Source organism: Anopheles funestus, chromosome 2RL, assembly GCF_943734845.2.
Source record: "Anopheles funestus chromosome 2RL, idAnoFuneDA-416_04, whole genome shotgun sequence".
NCBI classification, from domain to species: domain Eukaryota; kingdom Metazoa; phylum Arthropoda; class Insecta; order Diptera; family Culicidae; genus Anopheles; species Anopheles funestus.
The window spans coordinates 95771314-95792913 of NC_064598.1; the positions used below are offsets into that span (position 1 = coordinate 95771314).

The following is a 21600-nucleotide window of genomic DNA, read 5'->3' on the forward strand; positions in this document are numbered from 1 at the left end:
CGCGTTGTGGTGTTATCACTCCCGCAACCACCACTGATGTTCGAGCGTATACAAAACGAGCTTCAACTGCTTCGTACCATTGGTCTGGCCGCAAACACCACAATCGAGCAAAGCGGACTATTGTTGTGGTCGATGTTCGGTCGATTAAGGCTGGAAATTGATTATGGTCGTTAATCGAAAAGTGGCCGTGATCAGTTTAGTAGCCAACGGTCCATTGATGTGATGGGTGGGAAGGGACAACAAGCTTATTACCAAGCCTGCCCGGTTTGTGCTTTCGCGCTCACTGTTCAGAGCTTTGTGCATGGTAATTGAATAGCGGGCAAAACACTTCGCATCGTTGCGTTGCAGGCGCTTGGGGGATAGTTTGTACCACAATATAATCTGTTCCATCTCTAACGCTCCTTTAAGAACCACTCGAGGCTAGTGAAAGGATTATGTCGATGCGGAACTAAATCAAATTTTCGATTCTTGGTCTTAATGTTTCGACTTAGTTTTAGAGCCAGATGGATCTAGGCATCAATGATGATGCTAATGGTATATAAATACTTGTGGCGGAATAAGCAGCCATTTCATTAGTTCTGGAATGAGCTCAGTAAGAGTTAACGTTCTTAAAAAATTCCTCTTCGTAATATATCGATGATAATCGTTTAAGATTTCATTGCAGAACTGTAGTCACAGATTTTTAGTTGTCTATTCCTTGAATTCCTTAAATATTATAAGAACACAAGTACAGTCTGTTCTGAAATACGATTTCATTTTATTGTCTTTTTTATTTCTGCTACTTAAAAAACGTAACGGAAAGATGTATCGATCGCTAAATAGAAGTAACGATTGTTTCAAACTATTTAATTAAATCAATTCTTCTTATTATTTCTCTTGCAGACGGTGCGCACTCTACTTCCAACGACCAACTTTTCATCATAACAACGAAAACAGCTCGCTGGTAAGTGCCTTTTAGCTTTCACTTAGGTCCACCGAGAATCGTACGAAATTTACTTAACTGGCGACAATCGCAACCCAAAACCGGTGTGTTGTACTGGAGCAAACCCAATCAGTCAGCGCCAAGTCAACACAACTCGACAACTGTTCCGGTTGGTCGGCGTCTATCTCGTCGGAACCTTCCTCACACCGCACATGGAAATCGGAAACCGAAAATACGCTTGCCATTGACAAAACAAGCAAAATCGGTCAACCCCGATCGCAAAAAGGGTGTCCCCACGCCACCAACGGCCAGATCTCGGCCGGGAAACTTTGATTGATAAACTTGATGTAATCAATCAATAAAGTTTGCATTTCTCTACTGTCCACCAGAGAACACATCGCCGTGGTAGGGACTTCTCTGTGGTGGGGAGGTGCTCGTTTTTGTTTTGTTTTTGGTGCGGCAGTGCGTCGCGGATTTATCAATCCTGACCAGATTTATTTATATCGCTGTCATCATCATCCGAAGCCGCGCAGCATACCACCGAATGGTCGTGGCGCGATGAGGATCGGATCTTCACCGATGCGTCATCCGGTGCGGACAAGCAATTGAGCAGAGCTGGTGGTCTGATTCAATTTACGTTTAACGTATCTTTCCTATCTTCTCCACGTGGACTTTACGGCATCGTGCGAATAATTGACAGTTCCAAGCACTTTTCGATTGATTTTTCATAAACTCCTTCATTGTGGACGGGTATGAAGAAGAGCATGTGGATTTTCATCGATTTGAAGTGGGAGTTGTTGTGTACATTGATTGCACTAGCGGTTGGTGCTGTGAGCCAGAGGATGAAATTAATTAATCCGTTAAACCAAGATCGTAATGGCATGTGACCCACCAGACCTCACAAGCTGCAATGACATTTGACAGCGGCACATGGATGCAGCTGGCGACATTAAACAACTGCTGACAGTTTGTGGGCTATGGCATGGCTATGGCATCCGGGTCAAAACAATAGCAAGAGTACAGAAAGTACAATATTGCTCTCTAACCCCTCTGTCCTTCCACACAACATAATCTGTACGATTTGCGACAGTTTGTTGCACTGTCAACGAAAGCTGCGTGCTGGAGCAGGAGTTTGAAAATTTCTTCTCCAAGCTCCAATATCCTCAAGATCCTTGAAACCCGTTTGTAGGAATGCCGATATCTTAAGATCCGAGGTTTGAATGTTACGCTTTAAAGTGTTCAGATATCAGCCGTACAGACACGTGCGTTCTATTAATAAGCGCATTTGCCTCCAACGCAGCTGTCAAGAAAACTCACCGACCGTTATCGACCGGCGAAGCGTAATGACCAACTGAGGTCGAGATGCACAACGACGGTAGTCACATTATTACACATGAATGTAATCACTCCATCACATGCATGTCAGATGTGGTGCCCATTCCCTTTTTCGCTCGGTTCCGATTGATTCCGGAGAGTGTAATCGAACCGTGATAAATTCAATCGTAGGCACCGTTCTCATGTTAAATGCATTTCTCTAATCTCTTCGCCGCTTGCAGATTGGGATGAGCATATACGGATGTCTCATGAATTCTAATATTGACTCCATGTTCGGATGGATCCACCAACAAACACACGCTCGCCACCCCTCGCCAAGCACGGTTTTGGCGTTGGTCCAGTTGGAATCTTGGTTCCATCCCTTTTCTTGTACTGTACATAATCGAGTGCCAGCAGTAACAGCTGCCAGAAAAGCTGTCAATCATGTTACTTTCGGGTGAGAACTTCGCTTTTTTTGGAGCATCTTTTGGAGCTTGCGGAGAAAGGGACGGTAAAAGAGGGCAGCAGGAGGAAACATAGATGAGCGATAGTTATGCCTATTTCATGGACGATATACGGAGGACATAGAAAAAAGTAGGTAGATCCTAACTGTGTGGAACGGAACACAACACAACACGAGAGCGCACACGAAACTTGGGTGGGCTCTCTCGGGACCATGAATATTGGATTTTTACGACAAATAATCGAATGATTTATGGTAAGGATGGTTCGATCGAAAAGTGGCCTCGGAAGTGCGATTGAGATGTAAGCACAAGTAAAAACTAACCTTCGAATAAATTCCCCGTTTGGGATGTTTATCTTTTTAGTTTTGGCGCTCAGTATTTGCGCCAAATTTTTTGTTTGTTTACGACCGTGTCCAAAAACACAAAAAAGGCTCAAGAACAACGATTTGGTTTCTTGTTCTTTTGAATAAAAAAAAATCAAGTGTAATAAAACCGATATTGAGCAATAATTTATAACGTTACAGACATGCCGCATCTTCCCGGGTTTCTGTGGCAAGTTGTCAAAGTTAAGACAATGCCAAGCGAACTCTCCAAAAGATCTTACAGTTTTTCGTTAAATAATCTCATTGGGCTATTGCTCCAACTCGAACCATTTGGGTTCCTTTCACCATTCTCACTGATTGACTGACCCAGTGAAGGCGTGAATGCTTTTTTCTGCCTGTTTGTCACGGACACACGATCGCCAAAAAAACGTGTTACAATCGAATGTCAAATCAAGGCCCGAAATTTGGAACCCGCACAATATAAGTTCTTCACTCTCTTGTTCACATTGATCACGACCCATGTGACATGTGTGGCTGCGTGACGCTTGAAGTCGTAGAAGGTGTAACACGACCACAGTCGAGATCTTATGAAACACACGAACGTAAAATCAGGTTCGTGCATAAATCTTGCAGGTTGATAAATCGATCAAACCAACCAAATCTCGCCAACCAATTTGAGGTTGTCTAAAATATAAATCCCCAAGATTGACCAAAGATTCTCGTATAGAAATGCTTTGCTAAGATGGTGATCACACGACACGGAACACGGCTTGTTTCAAAATGCTTGCAGTAATTAATTTACGAACCATGCTTAAACGTGCTTGCTATTCATTTAACTTCTGTTATGACGTTAGTAAATGGCTACGAATACCTCTCGAGAATCTAACCGACCATCGTCTGTAGATGATTCACAGTCTAGTGTGATGGAACATTTCATTGCTTTCTTATGCGATCAATGCGACCGAAGGAAGCGGAAAAAATAACATCCAAAATAAATAAAACGTGATCGATAATTCCAATAGCTCACCGGAATGTGTGAGACCATATCGAAAACCAACTTCACATCACTCATGCAAGGTGCCGACAAAAAAAAGAAAATAATCGAACCCGAGTGTTCTTATCGCTAAAAAAAACATCGCGAAGAAAAAAATCTTTCGCCGCTCAACGTTGATTCTCGACGCTTTCAGGATCGAAAATAAATGTTTTTGTTATTATTTTCACTTCACACTGCAACATATGCCCCTAGGATGTATTCACCCATCTGCCCACCCTTTTTGAAATAGTGTGGTTTTGACTAAAGAAAAAAGTACGAATCTTGAAAAAAGTGACTATATCATGAAGAAGAGATTTCAGGATATAAGAGAGCATACCCCAAGATACCATTGGTATACTTCGGTATATAAAGGCACGAATATTGAAACCGTGTGAAGAAAGCACGCAATTTATTCATATACTCAAATCATATGAGCCGGTGACAAAAAAATGACACTGAAGAAGAGGAAAAAAAACCTCCAACTGTTATTCAATAAATAGTCACCCGAAAGTGGTTCCAAACGACCATGTTACGGGTTGCACAAGTGTTTGGGAAGATGAATTTTATGAGTATGCAATCCTTCCCGTTTTTTCTTTCTTCTTCCGGACATGATAAGTGGAAACTACATTTACGTATGCATTCACGTAAGCACTTTTACAAACGGTGACAATAATAACAATAATTCACTCAACGCAAAAGAGGAAGAAAATCATAGCAATACCGTTGGGTGTTCTTCCCCAAACATGATGCCCAGGGCCACATTTAGCAATAGGGGAGCAGAAAGTTCTGCTCAAGTAAAATCACGTTCACATACGTAGGAATCCGATACGGACACACTGGGAATGCACGTGTGTACCAACGTTTCCAGCGGTAAGGTGGCAAAAGTTCCAGCAACAAAAACTTTCCTATTTTCACACCGTGCACACCAACCACGTGTATGTATGTGGCACGTGCTTAAAGTGTGTAGTACACAAACTTTTTGCTTCAACATTTATTCTAAACCGGAACGCAAGGTCTTTGGAAGCTTCGTGCACCGAACGATCCTGTCCTGTACACATTCCTTATGACATTGGTATTGGTGTACGAAAAACGGAGCAGTTCGTGTGTTCGCTGGCAATGTTCGAGACGGAACTCACGCAACTGTCTGGATCCTCAACACGCTAATCCTGCCACTAACCGTCCCACAGGGAATAGATGCACTTTATCGACGATGGTGAAAATCTTTCAGCAAAAGCAAACACTGGAAGTTTATCCTTTAGTCTTGGTGCACGATTTGACCGTTTGATGAAAAACCCCTGCTAGAAAGGAGGAAACGAAGAACGCAGGAGGTAAAATTTCATCTCTTCCCACTACACGGAAGAAGCTTTGGCCTTCGTCAAGTACACTTTCCCTAGGAACAGCATTTAAATTCCGGAAGTTCCTTGCACTTCGGATTTTAGCTGCAATTGGCACCAATTCTGCCCGGCTGAGATTTATTCCGAGCGCATTTTGCCGCGGGTTTTGAGAACATTGTACGAAGCGGAACTTTCTATTGTACCAGTTTATCTTACGCGCAAGGACATTCCATACGATTGGCTGGTGGAATCACGACGGAACACTAATTTATCATGCCCAACAATGAGCAACGACGTTTCCGAGGGTGGGATGCATGGAATGAATCCCCATTCCGCTTTTCAAAGCATAAGAGAACTAAATCCTCCTTAAGCGACATGAAAACTCACCATGAAATTTCCGAGCATTTAAACATTAAGAATCAAAGAAGAATTCTTGTTTATCTCACACAATTACCCCAGAGGTCTCTAATCCCTATTAAGTATTTAAGACACACTAAAGCGGGGCGAACCAAAAAGAAAGAATCGAACCAACTCTCACCCTTAAAGCTATTTAAAACATGTTGAACCACTTGCCCCAAAACACTCACTCACTTTTGTTGACCTCCGCCGGGTGGTTTTCATTTACCTTTCATTAATTATTTTCTCTGCTAAACGGGCCAATACACACTGACTTTACGTGGTATCTCGGCGAGTCGGAGTTCATTCGGTGGCTAGGATAATGCACACTTTTCTCTGTATCGAGTGAAGGCACGCCACAAATCGGTCCTCGCTAATCGGATTAGGTTGGACAACTGCCATAACTTTGCTTAACCTCCTATCGCCACCACCAACGCCGTCCTCCATTCATTCGTAAACAGTTGGGTCGCAAATCGGACAGCAGCCAAGAAGGCGGAAGCTGATGATGAGAACAGAACGTTACCCAGACTGGAGTGCCCAGGCAATCATACGGGCTGCGTTGGGTATGCTGGAAGTTTTCTTGTTCCTGCGTTTCTAAAATTCCCACCGCATAAATCATAATTCTCATAAGTCTCCCGGAGAGGGTAGGGTGTTCGCGCTGGCCACTTATCTTCATTTACTACCGAAAGTCTTACTAGACGATAGGGAGGGAGAGAGACATCCTAGGAATGGGAACATGGGCCTTGGGATCCACTTTTCGCCCAGAGGTTGCTTTAGCAAAGCGTTCTCTTCAGAAAAAAAGAAAGCGTAACAGGAGTCCACACTACAGATCATACAACACTGTAGGCTAATGTACATTTCCAACAACTCCCCCACTCACACACACAAACTATACCTGTCAGTGTCATTCGTTAGAATTTGCCACGCATAAATGGGCTAGTGAATAAGATGAAATTTATTCACCACGCGGAAAACTCTTGGAAAAGCACTGCCGAATGTTTTCGCCAGCCTGACTCGCCTCTGACTACTTAATGGTAACGTACAGCTACGAACATCCTCAGCAGAGCACCACCGTTTTGTGTCTGTTCGGAAATGCAGCGAGATAAGCAAGGTGGAAATTATTTCATTTTCGCAGCATGGAACGATGCCTTCTAAATGAAATATAAACAGTAAAGCATCCACACACGAATAGAGGGAAAAGTACACAATGCCGAATAGTCTATGGGGAAGATTTCAAAGAAAAGTATGCCCGTGGGAATACACCCTGTGATATGAGAAAAGAAGCACTCATTCTCATGGTGCACCAAGCGCCAAGGGAAACCACACACGCTGTACGAAGCATATATTCTTCCGTGACCTTCCTGCAACTGCTCCCGCTAGCGTGCACATCAGTTGATGAAGCAAAAACCCCTGTAACAACTTAATGATGTCTTAAATTGTTTACATTTCGTCCGTTGACATAGATGAAGAATGAAAACCAAACTCGCCTTCGCCCCTCGAAGGTGGCCTTACTTAAGCATCATCTACCGCATTAACGGGATCCCTTACGTTATGTTGAGGTTGGACAGGTTGGTAGGGTGTAAGATAAAATGACCGTATATCACGGCATGATACGGAACGGAACGCGTTCGCTTGGCTACAAAACTTGGCTTAAAAGGTGGTCTATTTTATACGTTGCTACTCAAGCATTTCATTGAGAAAGGTCTGCTGTATGTATCGGTTGTGCAAACAGTTTGCAGATTTTGTTTGGTTTAAGCCTTTCTCTCTTGCTCACATTCTATTGGGAAATGGTTCTTCTTTCAAGTTCCTTTTTTTGCTAAAGATTTGTAGACGCGTCTTAAGACAACAATCGAGCCCCATATTAGCAGTCTCTATCCCGTAGTACTGATTTTAGATTGAGCAAAACCTTCAAGGAGAAACTACGTTCATCAATAGAAGCGCCTCGAGAGTCTCAAGCTTGATATTCACGGCGATACCGACGAGGGCACTTTCAAACTGAGAAGAGGAGGAAAACGAAAATACGATTGAATTAGAGCTTAATTAAATTAAACAACCACACTACCCAACCATTGTGCATATGTTTGACTGTTCGAGCTATGCCTCGAAGTCCACGAAGTTCACCCCCGATTGACGTACCTCACACCGTCGCCCCTGGGTGAAATGAGAACCACGGAAGACGTTGATATTCCAACGGATGGATGAGCAATTTGGAGTAGATTTGTTGCCATACTGCTACACAATCATTGTTTTATTGGAACGCACCACGTCCTTACCTCCACTTCAAAGAAAATCCACTTACACGCACGCATTTTATGGGAGCAGGAAGTGGATGGGAAGTGTACGCACGGGAATTGGAGCATCGCATGTGGTTTTGTACTTTATAGACTGTAACAGTTGTAATCTGCAAGTGAATTACGCTACCGTGTAAACGTATGCGAGAAGCAGGAGGATGAAACGTACGTCTCGCTGTATGAGAACAGTGGTTCATATTTTAAACTGGTTTATCGGATTAGCTCCGTTTGGCCAACTATCGTTCAATTACAGTGATGATTTCTTGTTGTTTCTATTGCCAGATTTTTCACCCTAGCGCTTCCTATGGTATGGTAGCTCTCTTGGGTATATTTGTAGCTTAACTTAAGAGTTGATGATACGGATGCATGATGGTAGTGATGATGGGCGATAATGATGGCTAGTGGAAAAAAAGATACACCTCCACCAGGTGCATCACGCTCGCTGTTGATACATTTTATCATTATTTTCTGCGTATACTGTACGGTCGTTTTTGAAGCTGAAGAAGCGTTTTAGTGGCAGCCAGGCTGCTGTAAAACGGGACAGGCACGTAAAACTGCTGCACGTAAACTTAAAGTAATTTACGAAGAGAAACGCGAAAGTGCGAAATGGTGCAACAAATCAAGGTTAAGGAAAATGTGTGCCTGTCTATTTTTAGTATACATTTTGTTCACTACTTAACGCAAAAAAATGAAATGTGTTTTTTTTGCATCAAAGTAATAATAATTGCAAGTACACATCAATTCCATAATTATGTGATAAAAATAAACACACCTAACAGGAAGAATAAGATAATGAATCAACATTATCTAATGAAGCTCCTTAGCTTAAAGATCCTAGTTTACATCCCACTTCTTCCAATTCGCACCGACTAGCGACTCAGGTTGACTGAAAGTGAATTCCTCCAACATGCAGCAGCCCGTGTGCTTTGTCACCTGTTCTCCTATTCCCCTGTAACCAACAGAAAAAAAGCGAGTGGATTGTCACGATTTTTCGTCGTGCCTTAATTAGATCGCGCTTCTCCGGTGACCCGATTGTCTGTCTGCTTTATTATACAGCTTACTCGCTGCTTCTGTTGAGTCACTTTGGACGAATTTTCCCTTTTCAAACCACCGCCGTGGTGTTGCGTCTGGTTTGCCATTTGTTGAACCAATTTCCCACACGAAATGAAGGAGAGAGGGGGAAAAAAAACAAAATGCTGAAAGGAAAAAATCTTGAAAGCTTTGTTTACATTCTTTTTATTATACATAGATTTTATTTTATGGATCGCCTATCATACAAAGTGACAGCGAAAAAAAATGGACAAACCGGTACTGCTGAGCGACACCGTCCAGGTTCGGTTGGGCTGTTTATGTGATGTGGTTTGCAATTCGCGACCATGCGACGATCCATAAATTCTTCGCACCATTCGCACCGAAAACCGTTGGTCAACAGCGGTTGCATAGTGACACCATTGTCTAACATAATCTTACGGTTACGCAAAAGCGAGTAAAGATTTTAGGCTGCTGCAGATTTGCTTTTCCTTGCCATGGTTGTTCGTCTCATAAAATATGATAAATAACGCCCAAACCCCGGTGGTCCGGTGATAGAACGGTTTACGAAAACCGTCCCGAAAGGGAAGGTACAAACGGGTTTGGTAGTTTTTGTGCCACTATGGAAACGGTTGCAGGTGATTTTTTGGAGCATTTCGCAGATCGTCTTCTGTGGTAAATAAGTTATCGTATCTCCCACGATGCTACAATGACACCACGGATAGCAAGTGTGCTTTGTGCCACTGGATAGTGAGTAGTGAACGTGCGACAAAAGATGGGAATGAGTGTAAAATAATAGGCCAGACAGTTAAAAAAATTAATCAACCCATACCCAACAACATCTCGTACCTACATCATTGATGGTGGTGATGCTGCAATTATTCAAATTTAGCTTTCCCACCGTTTATGTTGGCGTTGCAAAATCGTCATTTTATGCTTCGCTCTTGATTGGCAAATAATTTTTTTGTGAACTGATTCCACTACGGAGTAGATCACTGGTGAAAGGCAGTTTGAAGTAACATAAAATGGAGATGCTTTAACTCGTTAAAATAACAAGCATCATTTACCAAACATAACACTCAATTTGAATGATGCAACCACTTCTTAAAAATAAATAAATATAACACATATTGCTCCTAGACGTTGATTGCTGCAGTTGCCAGACGAGAGTATTTGTCTAAACATTTCCATTTCTTTCTCTTTGGTCCCAGAAAGCGCCAAACATTTTGAGAGCAGTGTTTTTTTACCGTTCCAAAATATTCGTACCAAAAACATTACCCCATTGAGGCACGTTCCCTTGGTAAGCGATGGTATTCAGCATAAGGAGGACATCCTTGAGCAGTGTATTGCAATTTCGGATTCAAGACCTGGCACAAACTGGCGTCTGCAGCTTGCGTCCACCATTCGGCGGCACCGACTGCATTCGGCGATTACGAAAAATGTTTGCCATTTGGTGTTTCCTCCTCAAGCGCAGGAATGCGAAAAAATAATGCAAAAACCCAACAAATGAATCCGAGTAAATGCACAACTCTTCCCTTGGCGATCCTTCGGAAGGGAAAAATGGGAACTAATTTTTGATCATCGTGCGATGTAGCAGCTTTCGGTGGCCCGAATGAGTGGAACCCGGGGCGAAAGATAAACGATCCTTTCGGTGCATCAAATATTTCTTCCAAAGTGTTTCCGATTCAGCGGCGATTTAACCTTCTTCCGTGCTGATTTTTCGTTTCTTTTGAATGCAAGAAATAGTTTCTTTGCGATTGGATAGCAGCCGTTAAATAGAGAAAAGCTCAACCTACCGGAAAATAAGGAAACGGTTGTGAATCGCAAAAAAATTGTTCTCCTTTTAATCGATCCTGTATAGGGTACGGTGCGGGGTTTAAAGGATTGGTCAAAGGCTAGAGGAGAACTGAAAATTAAAATATGCTATCAAGAAGCGAATTGGTCACAAGAATGAAAGAGCACTCCGCAAAAGCGGAAGCAGTAGTTCGAGAGGGTACTTTTGCTTCTTCAAGACATGCATAGTCAAGAGCCAATTAATTCAATGCACGGCATTCGTCTATTCAACTTTTCAACTGATCGAGCAGTTGTGCAGGTAATGGATGTGCTGGTAGGTTTTTTTTACTATATTCCTATTATAGTAATCCACTTCCGACTTCTTGGTTACTGCTGTTCCGAACTGTACATAAAAAGCGATCAAACCAATTTATCTCAAGAACTACTGAATCGGCAAAAATTGACTGGAAAAGTTATTCCCAATTAAATCAAGGCAACGTAGATTTATTCTTGATCATTTTCTAATATCGATAAAACTGCTTGTCTATTTTCTTTTAAATAATTTGCTCTATTAACATTCAACGTATAAAAAAAGTTGAGAAAATGGTTATTTGTTGATACAAACCATAAGCCGAACATGACGGAAGGAACCCAAACGCAGGACAAGCAAATCTCTTTCCAAAACGACTTTCCTTCCGTGTCATAAACCAGGATGAGAGTAATGTAAGGAAAGTGCACGAACAGTTTAATAGTATCGATGAATTGAAATAAATTCATTCGCTTTACGCTACCGGTGGAGCGGAAAATACTAGCCAACAGATACCATCACCCCTTGGTCTTTCCAACCAAACTAAAGGGAATGAAAAACAAAGATGGAAAAGCTTCATGATAACAAACTTATCTCGGACGAAAAAAACAAAAGGCCCAGTAAAATGGTACCAAGCGTCTAAAACGAAAAACACCATGGAAAAGCACATGAAAATGGGAAAACACCATGGAAAGCAAACATATCGGAGACCTGCATCTTGCACGTCGGTACCAATTGGAAAATCTACCACCAAGAAAGAAAGCATAAAAATAGGTGCGGGAAAGCTAAAACACAAATAACCGATGACGATGTTTATTCGCGTATTGCTTTTATTTATCAAAAGCTCCTCTTCATGGGATGTCTTGCTGGGTACATATCTCCAGGCTGGAAAATGAAGCCGCACAAACAGACACACAAGGAAAAAAAGTGTTTTGGTATAGGAAAGTTAGTATGTTTTTAGCACACTGACCATTGGGACCCGCTGTTTTGTTGGAGTATCGTTTTAGGCACCGCTCCGGGTGTAAAATATAATAAAAACAACAACCAAAACGATATCTTTATGTGCGACATAGGTCCGCTTCTTGTGCTGCTAGAACATTACCCGAAGCTCTAGCACAGCATGCAACGCACCCAGCATGCTGCATATTTTGGCTTTGTCCGCCGAACCGAACGTCCGATCCGATAACCCGGGGGGGATAGAACCGCGACAAGAACGAACGTCGTAAAGTTGCGCCCAATAGCCGGCGACAATGAGAGTGGCTTTTCGGTAACTTGGAGATTAAATCGGGTTTTGCTCTCATCCGATAAACATCTTTTCAACGCAGAAAGTTGCCATTGTTTTCCAAATTCCTTGCAAGGACACATCGGAATGCTCGTTTACTGCAGTTTCTTTTTGCAACTGCTTCGAAAATAGACGAGAGTTCGGGATTTGATAGTATGCCGCAGGGAATTCATCGACGTTGACAAATTTTCTTATGGACAGCTCGAGGTTACACTATATCTCGGTTGGTCAAGACCACCAGAAAGTCATCAGGAAGATTCGGCAAGATTGTGGAAGTGAACCGATTCCCAAAAATATTTCCCACCAAGCAAAACCAACCGGGCCATCGTCCAATTTACGACCGTTACAGATGCTAAGCTGGCTGATCGCATCACGTACGGTGAACAATATCTCCTTCAGGATCAACGCCACTAACCAACCCCAACCCATCCAAACGGTGTAAGCAACCATCCTCAGCACTGGATCACCATTTGCTGTGCAAATCATCACCGTCATCAGCAAACCGAAAGCGTTGGAACGCTTTAAAATCATCGTCCACATTACCTTTCGCTTACAGCAACAACACGTACACACGGGTTCGCTTGCTGGATCGTTTCGATCTTTCGGATTCGGTAAGCTTTACCGTCTTCATCGTCTTCCTGCTCCACAAACGCTTCAAACAATGTACCCGAACACACCGAACGTCGCCAAAGACGCCAAAAGCCAACCGACCGTGTGTAACTGGATTTCCGCACGGAAAATCCTCGCGTTCTCCATCCGGGGAAAATGGCGGCAATGGCTTGCCATGGCAGCAAGCCGACATTCTTCAGGCAGCCGGCTTTACGTAGCGTTGCGTTGCGTTTACTCCAGCCAAAACAGGAAACATGGGATGTAAAATTCTAAAATTACATCCGAAACCATCTGAGGCAGCGTGTGGTACAGGATAAGGCGGAGCAAAAAAAAAAATGGTATGCAGGTGTGCTTGGTATGCGACCTCGTAGAACGTCGGTAAGCGTGGCTGGCTTTTTTTCCCCCTTAGATGTACCGTCACTGATGTTCATCGGCCGGATGTTTTGTGCTTGATAAACTCACACTTCTTTCCAACGCCCGATTCTCGTCTCGGCAAGGCAAGAATGCCAAATTTAGGACACGGTTTTCCGGGTCTTTGCCATCGGCAGGAAGCTAAAAGTGTGTGTGTGTGTGTGTCCCGGTCGGGCGTTGAATCGAGTGTGTGACACTGTAGTGCAAATAATGCGCGATAATTCCACCATAAGATAGGACAAAGTATGACCTGAAAGGATGTAGCCGGGAGGTCGAATGCCTTCTACTGCCACCGTTCCACATGATAAACCGGATGGCGGATGGCGCTAATTTGCAAAATCGTGCCAGTATTTTACTATCCTGGGAAAAGGATCTCTGAGGGTAACGTAACTGTCGGGGCAATTGCTTTAGAATCGATAAAGAATTTAACATTCGTATTTTAAGCGTGCAACGATTAGGGGATATGTTTAAAAATGTAATTTTTGCTAACACTTTTTACAACCGTTCACTCGTATTACATAATGGGAGAAAAACTCATTACATCGATAAAAAATGTTGCTAAAGTCGCGGCACTTAAAACAACCCACAATATCTTCCTCTACTTTTGTGGAATTACAACCTCAAACTGACAGATCAAGACATTTATGTCAGTCTTCGATACACAGTCTTGCATCATAATAAGACCGACGCCTACACATCATATATACCACCGGACAATTGCGTAAATGCGAATCGGATTAAAAATCGCCTCTGTTTCTAAAACCTTCCCTACGAACAACAACCTCAACTTAAGCGGCTGAGTTGCATCAGAATTGTTTGGTAAAAAGTGCATCAATACGACCAACGATAGCGAATACAATTTTGCCTTTGATGACAATATTGGTTACCGGATTGCGTACGCATCCGGTTTTGTATTAACAAATAATTGATGAACGATAAATCGGATTTCAAATTTAGCCGCTTCCGGTGTTGGTGACTGTGAACGAAAGTTAAAACGAAGCTTGCTAACATGTGTTCCGATGCAAAAACTGAACACTGATAATACCAATCACAAAACCCTGTCGTTCAATTTATGATCGTATGGAGAGCTAGACTTGGAACGAAGTGAGGCCAGTTTATGGTTTTATTTGACATTTCTGTTGAGAGGCCTATACCGTTTCGATCGATCCAGTCAAACACAATCAATTGTCAGGTAGAATACAATACCAGAATGGCAATGTGATTGTTATATCCCCGCATCGTTTCTGATAAGTTAGTTGAACAATTCCATAGAGTATTCTCTCTCCGTTTGTTTTCCTTCCAATGGAGTGAATCTACAGCGCAATAGAACTAGCAGAAAAGAACGTCTGATATGTTGGCTACAACACAAACAAAACATCCCAAATGTGAGCACTGCTGGATAATCTACAAGAAAAACATCGACACCCAAAAAGTTATGACAAAGGTATTTCGGCCGAAAAAAGAATACCACTTTTCCCGTATATCTCCAAGTATTGCTTACGATTTCAATATAAATGATCACAATTGGAAGCTCCGCTTTTTCCAATTTGAATCAATTTGCTGCTTGCCAAAAATTGAAAACCACCAAACTCGCCAAAATTGACGTTTTGCTCAAAATTTTCCCCCAAAATGCGCCGGAAATGAACTTCGCTCCTTGCAGCTGGCAAAACCACATCCTCTGCTCTGGTGATAAAAAAAATTAAAATAAACCCTAACGAGCTACACAAATTCTGCCTGTGTGCCAGCAGCAACTCGAAATAGCCCATCCAGAAATGTTGGGTACGATGCAACGTTAGCCAAATTGAGGCTACAAACACCGGCCAAACGCCAACATAAGCCTCCGCTCTATATGATAAACCAACGATAAACCTCGATGGCTTGGGTCCAAGATCGAGTTTCAAGGTCAGTCATTTAGTGTCAGCATGTCATCGAACAGTGAGCTCTGTTAATAGGGTATGCTTGATGACATGGCACCAGATGGATATAATTATGGTCAAGGTTAGGTATGGACAGTGTCTTTCCGACATTTAACATTAGTTATTTCTTTGATATATCGCCAGTCCAAGCAATTTGCATCCTTATTGATGTATCTAACTTTTGCTGTTTTAATTACCTTTATCTCCTCTATTATTTCAACACTAATTCTCCAACAATGGACACGGACCATAAGTACGAACTTATTAAATTATAGCTTATCAATGCACTGCATAATCCTACTCAAAGCTAACTGTAATTAATAGCGCTCCAATAATTAAAATACACAATGCCGACTGGCAAATCGGTCTACCCCATTTTGTAGTGAGAGTTCGTCGAACGAGTGCACTGCGGATTCTGTTTACGGTTGAATATTCATACAGGGAACATGTTTAACAAATTTGTCAATTTTCCACCGGTTTCACTAAAACCGATGATACCACACCGCCGCCATCTTCTGGCCGCACGGCGTCCAACATTTCAAGCATAAAAGTGGACAATTCAATAGCGTGCCACCGCAACCAAACCCCGATTTTGGTATGTATCAGGCAAATATCTCGTTTTCCTAACTGATAACCCCTCGTGGCAGATTCACCAAAACAAAACAAAAAACTTCACTCTTGCGTTATGCCCACTATCTACCATACCGCCGTCTCCAAATTCTTGCCCGGGCAACAAAATGGCGTAAAACGAATATGCAACGAATTAGCATATTTATGGAATCACATGAATGTCGGGCAAATGTTGTGTCCCTCTGTTTATATTTCGCATATCCTTATACCACCCCTCGGTACTCCTCAAGAGCTCCGTTTTTCCCAGTCTGCATGTTTCAATCCCTGCCAGAGTTTTGTCACTAGCAGTTTCCGGTTTCGGTAGTTTTGATTTTTTTTATGCAAACTCCTCCTCCCAACAACATTTTCACCCTTTGCACTACTTCCCCTGGCTTTTGTGTTTTTCAAACTCTCTCACACATTGGACAAGTGCGTCCTACGAATGCGCAAAGCGCCCGCCGAAACGGGAAAAAGCTGCCATAATTGATTCATGACACTTTTGTAATTCAATATTAATATGCACACACAGCACCGCTCCCGAGGGCCAGTTTGGGCATGGCACACACACCCGGGCACCGTTACCGTGTGCTTCAACGAATGGCCAAACATCTGATATTCCGTTCCATTCCTCCGGTGATACGGACATACTTGAGCTGGATCTATCTGTAGCGGGAAAATAGTGGTACACAAATACACGCTTCACAAGTTGTGCACCAACAAAAACTTCATACTCCCCAAAAAACGGCATCTACTAAATCAGTTTTACTGCTGGAACGGACGGATTGTCGAGATGCAAGGATATTTACGATTTAATCTGCATAAGGCAAGCAAACGGATCTGCACACGGTACTGCCCATTGCTGAGCGTGAACGACTGCAAGGCGGACTCGGGCCCTCTGTAGATTTAACAAGTCTTACAACAAATATATAAACGGTGGCGTTTGTTTATTTAGAGATTCGCCTTTTTTTTGCTTTCAAGCCAATAATTCTTTAACCAAACTTTCTATAGCTGACAGTATTTCAAGCTACATCCCAAACCGGTCGATCTTGTAATTATATCTTAATTAGCAAGCGTTTCAGAGTAAATACCAAATCGATAGTCACGATTGAAAGAAAACCGTTCAAAAGAAAATCTCTGCAAGCCACAATAAATCGTCTATTGTCTCGGGCGTTTTCTTTTTTCCATTTTGCAAAAAAAAAAATAACGAGAAGAAAATTCAAATTCAAACAAGAATTCAATTAACTTCCGATTGTTCCACGAAACGGGAGTTCATTTTAATGCTATTTCTTGCTTCTTCTGTGTTTGAAATTCTTTGCTCGAGAAGCTCATCACCGCATGTTCGCGATTCCTTTAGCTCGTCTTGCCTTATCGCATGTTTTGTTCATATGGAAATTATTTAAAATATTCTTTAAAAAAAATCTTAACCACAATCCAAAACAAATATTATCGTTCGGATTGCATGTTTTAGGTTGAAAATATAATGCTTGTTTAAGCAGCGTAGCGTGACAGCGATGGATAACATATATCCATAATACATCCATAAATAAGCCGTGAAGCATACATTTTTCACAATCCATTCATATGCAATCGATTTGCTTGTGGTCGTTTTTTCATCTTCTTCTTCTTCTGCTATGTAAATTATGAAAAGCGCTCACATCGAAACCGTTGCATGATTTAAGGGAAAACAGACGAAAATGAAAAGCATACCTAAAGAGGCAAATTTTCCCCACCCATCGCAGTCGATCGTATGTGAACGATCAAACAACCGGTGACTAACCAACTCCGGCACACTGAAGGGCGCATTGATGCGTGCATTTTTGTGCGGCAGCTTCGGTTCACTATCGTTTACGGTATGGTTCATCTTTCCTGACAGCTTCGATATATGAAAAAGCTTTCCACCAAAAAAAAAACATTGGCACACCGGACGATGCAATTGATTCATTGCGCTTTCTCCGGCTTCCTTCGATGTGTGCCTGTTAGCGTATTTCGTGAGTTGTAAAAATAAATTTCCCCCATTTTCCCCTTGCTTGGCACACTATTCGGCTCTCCTTGCCTTAGGGCGTGGTGCTGCCTGGCATTTATCCATCATCCGATGCATTCAATCGGCAGGGATCGTTTTTTTTTTGCTGCCACATACCGCGGATGAGAGCGTCACGATAATCCGATATCATAACCGAAACAGTGAAAGCACCGCTGAGCGAAGGAATCCACGGAATGAGCGGGTGACTAAAAGCATCCAGCTGAGCAGAACTGATATCGAGTGCTAGAGTCAGTGAACAAAACCGTTGGAACCGGAGACGGTACCCTCACGAAGGGGAGAGGAATATAAAAATCTTTCACAAAATGTGAAATTTCCCGGTGATTAAAATTATATTACACTGGATGGGTGCAAAAAAAAAACAAAATCCCACACAAACAATGCTTAAACAGACAAAAAGGCGGAAAAGGAAGAACGACTCAAGACTTTTCCGCATTAGGTTTAATTTTTTTTTGTTAACGAACTTTGGTGCAGTTCTCCGTTTTTGGCGAGATCTATCTTAGTCACATCTCACGGAGATTGAGTTGATGTTCGTGCCCACTTCCGGCGATGCAAGACGCGAATCTGTGGAACATGAACAACGCGATCAAGCTAAATTGATTGATTTCGATTGGAAGAACACCTTTTTTCTTTATGCTCGCCTATGTGCAACCGATACCTTCCGTGTATGGGGCTTTGCAGCAGGAAAATCATCTATTTAACCACACAAAGAGAAGGCAAACGGAAGGATAAAGCGGAATTGAATCAAGTAGCATCGCATTGACATGCAATGGTTCTTAATCAAAGAGTTGCACCTTCGTGAATAGTGGCTTGCGAGATGAAAAGTAGCATTTCCAACAGGGAGCTTTAAATCGATTTTATTTCTTCCACACAAATCCCACTAGATAGTTTTTGGCAAAATGAATGGTTTTCTCTATGTTGAATCTAATAGTACCTAAAAAACGTGTTCTTTTTATTTTATAAAGTCGATAGATAACTTACGATTTCAGGAGCAGAACACTTTATGACATCTAACTTGATACATACCTGGAATGGAGAAAATAAATAATATAAGTGATTTTCAAGTATAATAAATGGATTAAATTAAATAGGCTCTAGAATTGTTTAATATACTAAGTAATTTACTATAACTGTACTCAGCATTTCTAAGTACCTCCGACCAAGTTCGAATGGATTCTTTCAACGCCACATCAGCAGCTCTTTGCCGATAATGCAGAATGGCTGTGGAGTGAACATATTTTTCCACACCACATTACCTTTAATTCTATAGACCATGGATTCAAATCGATCCGATATGTTCGTTTCCATACACGAAAGAGCATGCCTTCCGCAGGGCAAAGCACAAGAAAAGAAACTCCCGAAAACCCTTCCCATGGCTACATGCATGTGTGGCGGTACTTTTTAACCTCCTCCTGTGCGAATGGTAACTTCCTCCGATGCTTCAGGGTTCCGGCAAATACCGGCGCACAAAAGGATCTTTCTCTGCAGGAACGACGACAACATCAGCATGATGGCGTGGCTTTACTTATTTATAGCCACTTAGGAACGGATATGAGCTAAGCCGCTCTCGATTTCGGACTTTGATTCTTTCCAACGAAGGAACACCCTTAAAGTGACAATCTCACATGAGAGTATGTTGCTTTGGTAGTGTGCACACACACACGCACACATACATACAGACACACCTGTGCACAAGAAGTTCCGGTCGTCTTCAGTTACCCAATTACTGTGTGACTCACTTTGCCGTTCGAGTTCTTCCTCACTGCACAAGGGAAATACCACCTTCCGGCACATTATACACACCAGTAAGCGTTATGCCCCAGTTGACCTCGTTCAGCCACTCGATTCAAAACAGTAGAGTGAGATGTGATACTGCCAGCCAAATCGAACCACTCATCCTCACTTGCCGTCCATCTTGGAAGTACTCACTTTCAACACAATACGCTTTCTTCCGCTACCGCCACGGAAGGAAACAGCCCGAATGCTACCAACCAGGAATTTCATCTTTTGTGAGCGTGTGTACTATGTTGTGTGCCGGATAGGCATTGCCGGAAGCAGGAATTTTGGTCGCCGACACGACGCATGCTTTCCATGGACGGAAAGAAATGTCTCAAAGTTTGCCTAAAAGCCTCCCACCCGCTTGTCTGGAATGTCTGGCGCTTGGTTGGTACCCGATACCCCGTGCCATGAGAAATGTTCGCGTAACTAAACCTGGAATGTCAGTGATTTGATGCTGCAGCATGGATGGTGGTGATATTTTTATGCAACAAAGTTAAAGGCCTTTTTCGGCTCTTACAGCTGTTGCAATCAAAATCCTAGAATTCTTATTAATAAATGAGTAACATATTGTGGCCATTACAAAATGTTTCATATTTGTTGAAAGATTTATTATCAAATTATGATAATATCAAGACTAATTCCATCGTCTTCATCTATCATGACCATTTTCCAAGGTTTTTGGAGACAACATGGTTAAGTTGAGTTCGAAATTCTCTTCTTAATTTTATGGAACTCAGTTCTTCAAGATAATTGCACGGCTTTCTGACATTTTGGATATGTCTATTAACAATGCTTTATACAAGATTCAGAATATGTGATTCATACTACATACATTTACATTTGAATATTCCACTCCACTTTCCATTCCATTTCACTTCAACTTCAAAATATTTGAGAAATGACTCCGTCTAAGTTGAACTCGAAACCTCCAGTAAAGTTTATACTTATTGAATATAGACTTGAAACCGTATGGTCACATTAAGATAAGGGGCTTTTTAAAGCGGCTTAAATATTTATTCATTGATCGAAACATATTTCACAGCGCTGTATGTCTATTCTCTCTTTTTGGCCTTTTGATCCACTGCTATTTTAATGATGGATTATTACCTTCGCACGGTGCTGAGATTGAATACATCCTGTGATGATCCTCTGTTAGGATACTATGACACCTAGTATTTTTACTGTTGGACCAACAAAAAAATAGTCTCCTATGATCATTAAAAATTAGTCCTTAAAAACAGTCGCGATCGTTAAAACCATGTCCATCCCAACGCAAGCGTCTCCATTTTACGGACGACCAGACTAAGGTCCTCCGCTCGCGTCTGTTGTGCTTTGTTGTCAATTTTATGCGCTTTAACGAAATTAAAACCTATTCATCCGTCAAATGTTGATGCTTTCGCACCGGTGCTTCAACATCAGCAACCTGACGAAATAGAACGGGAAACGAAAAAAAAAATCAATGCCATCAGAACGAGCAAGAGGCGTCGAAATGCGGCCTAACATGCGGATCAGTGAAGGCTTAATATTTTCCATTCACTGTTCGCCCATTGTTTGTGCAATAAAATGCAGCTCCCAGACATGATCCTGATTCATTCGTTGTGTTTTTTTCATCTCTTCACACTGTGAGAGGAGAAGGCCGAAAAAAAGCTGCTGCTGTGGAAAAATTATTTACATTTTTTCCCCTCCTTTAACACACAATGCCATGAAAGGATTTGCTGTCGCTTGCTGCAACATTCTCATCATCATTCATATCTCTCCCTCTCTCTTCTC

At 42.1% G+C, this 21600-nt stretch overlaps 2 protein-coding genes across 14 annotated transcripts in view; one reads left to right on the top strand and one right to left on the bottom strand.

Moving 5' to 3' along the window:
* LOC125763388 (rab3 GTPase-activating protein catalytic subunit) overlaps window positions 1–21600 on the bottom strand; it is a 356077-nt gene that overhangs the window by 297160 nt on the left and 37317 nt on the right. The gene's annotated exons all lie outside the window — the stretch shown is intronic.
* Window positions 1–21600, top strand: part of LOC125763385 (leucine-rich repeat and fibronectin type-III domain-containing protein 3) — a 104967-nt gene that overhangs the window by 48002 nt on the left and 35365 nt on the right. For all 11 annotated transcript variants that reach the window (XM_049426523.1, XM_049426527.1, XM_049426528.1 and 8 more), the window contains one exon: window positions 883–943. The gene's annotated coding sequence lies outside the window, so the exon portion shown is untranslated. The remainder of the gene's footprint in view (window positions 1–882; window positions 944–21600) is intronic.